General features: G+C 37.0%; 1 long non-coding RNA gene across 3 annotated transcripts in view; it reads left to right on the forward strand.

Annotated features, from left to right (window-relative positions):
- The window catches only part of LOC104710835, a 2,011-nt gene continuing 1,594 nt past the window's right edge, over nucleotides 6,195-6,611 (forward strand). The window contains exon 1 of one of the 3 annotated variants that reach the window (XR_755093.2): nucleotides 6,195-6,532. This is a non-coding gene — a long non-coding RNA (uncharacterized LOC104710835). The remainder of the gene's footprint in view (nucleotides 6,533-6,611) is intronic. The other 2 variants (XR_755091.2, XR_755092.2) reach the window with 2 other exon arrangements.

Raw genomic sequence — 6,611 nt, forward strand, 5'->3', positions numbered from 1 at the left:
CATGCCTTTACCGGCTCATATCTGTAGCAGCTCTCCTTCCCGGGACTCCAGCACCACCGGCCACTCAATCCTGGCACATCNTTTAACCGTCAAACAACAAGCAATAAACAACGATCGACAAACCAGGACAGTGCATCGATTGATGCAAACATGCATCGATTGACACACCAAGGGATTGCATCGACCGACACAGAAGCTGCATCGACTGATGCAAGTGTAACTTGCATCGACCGATACCCAATCTGCATCGACCGACGCATGCTCGACATCACACGAGAACCCTAGAGTTTTACGCGCCGTCCTCGCACTTGCATCGACCAACGCAAGCTATGCATCGACCGATGCAATGCCGAGCATCGTGTTTTCCCCGAAGCTTCTCGCCGGATCTTCGTTCCTGTAAACACAAAACTCGATCCCAAGCCACAAGAAAGCTTCCTAACGTCCATAACAACAATCTAACACGTCTAACAACACAAAACAAGCAGATTAAAGAGTTCTCTAGCTTAGATAAGCCATGGTCCTGCACTTACCTTTGCCAAGACGAATCTGAACCTAACACAAGGAAGAAAACGCTTCTAGGAAGCTCCTACAACGATCCCAGCTACAGATCTCTCCAGGAACAGNACAAGCAGATTAAAGAGTTCTCTAGCTTAGATAAGCCATGGTCCTGCACTTACCTTGCCAAGACGAATCTGAACCTAACACAAGGAAGAAAACGCTTCTAGGAAGCTCCTACAACGATCCCAGCTACAGATCTCTCCATGAACAGCCTCAAATCTCCAGAATCTCCCAAAAACGCTCAGGAACTCTCACAAAGCTTTTTCTCTCTTTCTATTTCTCAAAAACGGCCACAACCAAACGAATGAGACAAAACTCGCATCTAAGGGTTTTTCCTTAACCCAAAACGCAGCGTTTGACTTAAGTCAAAACGCACAGAATTGAACATGCATCGACCGATGCACCATCTGCATCGACCGATGCAACTCCCAAACCGGGATTCCGGTTCACGGATGTTACACTATCAGTTATATTAGGTTAATCTACCTAATTACAATATATTTTACGTTATTTATGGTTATATATTCATCTAACCGACCCATAACCGGAAATAATCGAAAAGTAATTTAAAAATTTTTAAAATTTTCAAATGGTTATCATATTAGTATATCCAAATTACCACCTTAATCCAAACACAATATAACCAAAGCCAAACTGTTAAATTAAAACTCATAATGTAGGAAATATGAACCCTACACCTCAAACCCTAACCCTAACCCTAACCCCTAAATGTCATGTTTTGAATGTTTTACATATTTTGATCAGAATGTGTAAAAATCACTCTTTGTCTCTATAATTATTACTTTTTATTGCTTATAATGATTGTAATTTTCATTTTTCCATTCTAAATATTAATTTTGAGTTATAATAATTTTCATTTTCAAATATTTTATAACTCAGCCAGTTATAGTGATTACATATTTTGTTGTTTTAGTATAAATGATGGGATTGTAGTGATTTAGTGCTTCAGTAATAAAGTGAAGATGATGGCACAGAGAGATCTCTGCGACAGAAACTCCAGGGCTGATGAGAAAACTGCTTCTGAAGCATTAACTGAGGTAGATCTTTGGACCATCTGAAATCTCAAAGCATTATCTTAATATTGTGCTTGTGGTAATGTAAAAGCTGAATTATAAATAAAGAAAGATGAAAATGCGGCACAGCAAAATACGGAGGAGCGACAAGAGTGTTCCAATCGGGTGTAATTGTGGTGCGGTGGTTTTCGTTGCCACTTCTATCCTAGCATGAGAGGAGAACTTTATTTCAGTTGTCTGTATGAAATCACAGATGTAAAGATTTTTGTACTCTTATTTTTATGCTCTGCTTCTTGATTTTTTATACAAATTGGGGTGTAATGTGAGTTATGTACTATTTGTAAGGGTCCCGGTCAAGGCTGCGGTTTCAGGAGGTGGTGGACTGATGCATTGCGCGAAGAGTTTGCCAATATTCACGAGGAGAAGAATGAGATGAAGCAGGACTTGGATGCAGCCAAGAAGCGCATTGAGATTCAAGAAGAAATGATCTTGAATATGGAAAAGAAATATGACGCGCTAGAGAAGAAGATTGAGAGTTTGAACAAGTATCTGTGAGCTTAGTCAAGCTCCGTTTTTTTTCTTTTCTGGAATTGGTATAAACTTTCTATGTAGTGGTGTTTTATCAAACTCTTTAAATAACTCAGCCATTAGTGTATTATAACTCAGCCGTAATTTACGATAACTCAGTCAACCCTCAAATTAGAATGACTAAATAACCAACCAAAACCGAACCGAACCAGAAACTAACTTTTTCCATTTATTCCGGTTATATTCGGCTTGCTATTAGTTATATTAGGTTAATCTACCTAATTACAATATATTTTGGGTTATTTATGGTTATATATTAATCTAACCAATCCATAACCGAGAATTACCGGAAAGTAATTTCAAAAATTTCAAATGGTTATCATATTAGTATATCCAAGTTACCACCTTAAACCCAACACAATATAACCAAAACCAAACTGTTAAATTAAAGCTCATAATGTTGGAAATATGAACCCTACACCTCAAACCCTAACCCTAACCCCTAAATGTCATGTTTTGAATGTTTTACACATTTTGATCAGAATGTGTAAAAATCACTCTTCGTCTATAATTATTACTTTTTTATTGGTTATAATGATTCTAATATTCATTTTTCCATTCTAAATCTAAATTTTGAGTTATAATAATTCTAATTTACAAATATTTCATAAGTCAGCCGTTTATGTCGATAACTCAAAGTAATTTCAAAAATTTCAAATAGTTATCATATTAGTATATCCAAATTACCACCTTAAACTGAACGCAATATAACCAAAACCAAACTGTTAAATTAAAACCTATAATGTTGGAAATATGAACCCTACACCTCAAATCCTAACCCTAACCCCAAAATGTCATGTTTTGAATGTTTTACACATTTTGATCAGAATGTGTAAAAATCACTCTTTGTCTATAATTATTACTTTTTATTGGTTATAATGATTGTAATATTCATTTTTCCATTCTAAATTTAATTTTTGAGTTATAATAATTCTAATTTACAAATATTTCAAAAGTCAACCGTTTATGTCGATAACTCAGCCATATTTGTCAATTGTTAGAGAAATACTTTTATTTATTTTATTCGAAATTCGAATTCAATTTTTTAATTAATTTAAAAATATATTGTGAGAAAAGCTGACTTTATGTATTTATTATGTGTGGATTTGAGAAAGACATAATTAGGGATTGTTCGCGACTCCCCAACAACACTTTTTGGGGTATCGAGAGACGACCCAGGAAAGAAAGAAGAATATGTTTTCATATCTCATAACTCAGACGTACGAAGTATATAACTCAACTGTAATCCATAACTCAGCCGTGTGAAGTATATAACTAAGTCGTAACTTAACCGTAAATTAGCCATAACTTTGAAAATAGACAAATCAATGTTTTACATATCCAAGTACAACTCCTACCAAAAGAAATACAATTTTTTACATATCATAGTACAATTCCTACCAAAAGAAACAAAACAAAGGACTTAATTCATTATTTAAACTGACCCATAAAATCAGGTGCCTCATCGTAGATTTATGCTGCCATTTTAACCCGTATAGCCTGGATATTTTGATCACAGATGCCATCGAAAGACAAACCAAGCGCTAGACATTCTACAAACTTTAGAGCGTACATGCCACAATCACCAACCTGTACGTTTTGAGGAATATTCGAGGCACTCCTCCTCCTAAAACTGAACTAACTGAAACTAGGTGCACGATATTTGTGAGGAACTGAATTGTTCATCATTGCTGGAATCATCCGCGTAAATGCCCTACAAGCATTCAACATTTTAACATCACTATCTTTGGTTGCTTGTCCCACGATGCTATCATAGCAATCAATATGCCTCCTAATGAGATCCACATGCAGTGCCACCCAGTGATCCCCTCCAGTTTGTGGAGTAATATACAGGTGATCCACATCTTCTATCCACTTCAAATTAGTCGGTTGATCTTGTGGAATCAAACCATTAACTAGCTCTTCATAACTGTTGTCTTTGAATTTAAATATTTTGGGTTTCATCTCGAACTGAGCATAGTCACGAACCATTGTAATGGTGAACCACGGGTCTATAAATGCAATGCGTTTGTTGTGGAATGGGAAGGGATCTCGTTTGTACCTAACCCTGAGGAGTCGCATATACGCGCCCATGTGATGTAAAACAAAAAACTAAGTAGTAAACAACAACTCAGCCATAATGTAAGTCAGCCGTATATATAATATCTCAGCCATTATGTATTATATCTCAGCCGTAAACAATAACAACTCAGCCATTATGTATTATAACTCAGCCGTAAACATAACAACTCAACAATTATGTATTATAACTCAGCCGTAAACAATAATAACTCAGACATCAAGTTAAACTTACTTCATCATACAGACACCCAAAGTGATCATCCTTCACTGGCCAGTTCTTTCTTTCGGTGATGAGAGTCCTATAGAATTCAATATCGACTGTTGCCTTGCCTAATGGTAGATGCCTAACAAAAAAATAAACACAGGCTAATATAATGTTAACACGCTGTGATTAACAAGGGTCTAAAGGGTCATACTCGGCTGTCTTTAGGTACTCCAAAAGTTTTTTCAACTGCACTGGATCAACCGGTGCAAGAGGATCATATATTCCAGCTCTAGGTACACAGTTCTTCCTCATGCACGTCAGTCTGTTGTCTCCAATATAAGGAAAAATCCTTGCTTGTGGATCTTGTTCTGTATTCATCGCACTTCCATTTGGGGACAGCTTAACACTCTCCAGCCTTAAATCATTAATTCTATCAAGGCCAATCTTTTCCTCCTCATCATCATCAGATTCAGGTTCAAGGGTTTCCTTTTCAGCCATAAACTCAGATGTCATATCACATACACTGCTGTCAGCAGCCTCGGCACCAGCGTTTGCACCAGCTTCAGCTTCTCCTTCATTCAAAACAGGTGCTACAAAATTCAATGGCCTCATGGCAGTAGGCTTAGTAGTCGCCCTCATGGCAGTAGGCTTAGTAGTCTTTCTACTTCTTTTCTTTTGTTGATTATCACCAACCTCCTCGGCTTTTGCCTTCTTTTCCGCCAACTCTTTCGCCATCTTTGCCGCCGCCAACTCTTTGGCATTCTTTGCCGCCATGGCTTTTGCCTTATTTGCCTCTATTTATTTGTCCTTCTTTGCCTCTATTTCTTTGTCCTTCTTTGCATCTAATTCTTTGGCATTTTTCCTCGTGTAAGGCCGTTGATTTGGTTTCATAGCAGTTGGTTTCGTAGCAGCTGGAGACTTCTCCATGAAATCAAGAGGATCATCTTTATCAAACACTTTATTCAGATTCTTACTGACCCCAGCCAAACCACTGCCATCTAGCTGTATAACATAGCGAAGACAATTAAAGATAACGATAATGATAACATTCTAGAAAATCAGCCATAAAATTAACATAATTCAGACATTACCGGAGGACTGTTGACAGAGTAGTTTTGTTGCATTTTTCCTGGAACTCCTGGTAGACCTTTCGGTGTCTCTAGTTTTGCCCAAAGGTCTTCTGGTAACAGGTTCTTTATTTTGAAATTTGAACACACATCAAAAGTGTTTTGGCCAGTTTGCCCAACACCCATGGAAAGCACGTGATCTTTCATCTGTTTGAGTTCACTCTCAAAAGATCCAAACTTGGTTTGTAATCTTTCATTCATCTTCAATTCTATTCTATCTCCAATCTTCTCTCCAGATTCACAGACATATTTGCAATGTTTTTATCAAAGATGTCAAACCTTGAGGTTAAATTAGACACCAACTCAACGAGAGTTCCAACCGACACATCTTCTCCAGCATCTTCCTCCTCACTATCACACTGAAACAAATACACAAACACTACAGGAAATGAGGCTATAAATAGCAGTATAAAATAGCGTTTTAAATGTTTCTGCTATAGTTGAATTTTGAGAAGATTTACATAGCGTTTCCGAAAAAACAAACGTTATGGTAGAATAGGCGCGAAAACATTTTATACTGGCGCTTAGTTTTTGGTTTTATGATAGCAAATATGATAGTAAAACGTTATCGTAGGAATAACCGGGAAAATGAAAAGTTTAATTCGCTCCAACAAATTTGACCAAGGAAAAAAATAAAAATTTATGAGGTCGAAAACAAGGAAGCACTTTGGGTTTCTTTTTCCCATTTGACAACTGTCTCATTCAATTTTTCTTTCCTACAACTCTCGATCATCTCTGTTTCGATCTCTCAATCACAGTCCCGTTCCTCTTACTTTCAATCTCGATCTCTGTCGATCTCCGTATCGTGCCCTCTCAGTCTCAGTCTTGTTTTCGATCTCTGTCTTGATATTCCACTCGCAATCTCGTTCCTCTTAAAGTCTAAATCGTCGCCATCTACATCGGTAAATCGAATGGTGTAATCGAATTTGACATTGAAGGTGAAATTGTGTTTGGGTTTTGGTTATTTGCGAAGATCTAAGCTTTCCATTGATTACTTTTTTTTTTTTTTTTTTTTTT

The sequence above is a fragment of the Camelina sativa genome, chromosome 9 (assembly GCF_000633955.1).
Source record: "Camelina sativa cultivar DH55 chromosome 9, Cs, whole genome shotgun sequence".
NCBI lineage: Eukaryota > Viridiplantae > Streptophyta > Magnoliopsida > Brassicales > Brassicaceae > Camelina > Camelina sativa.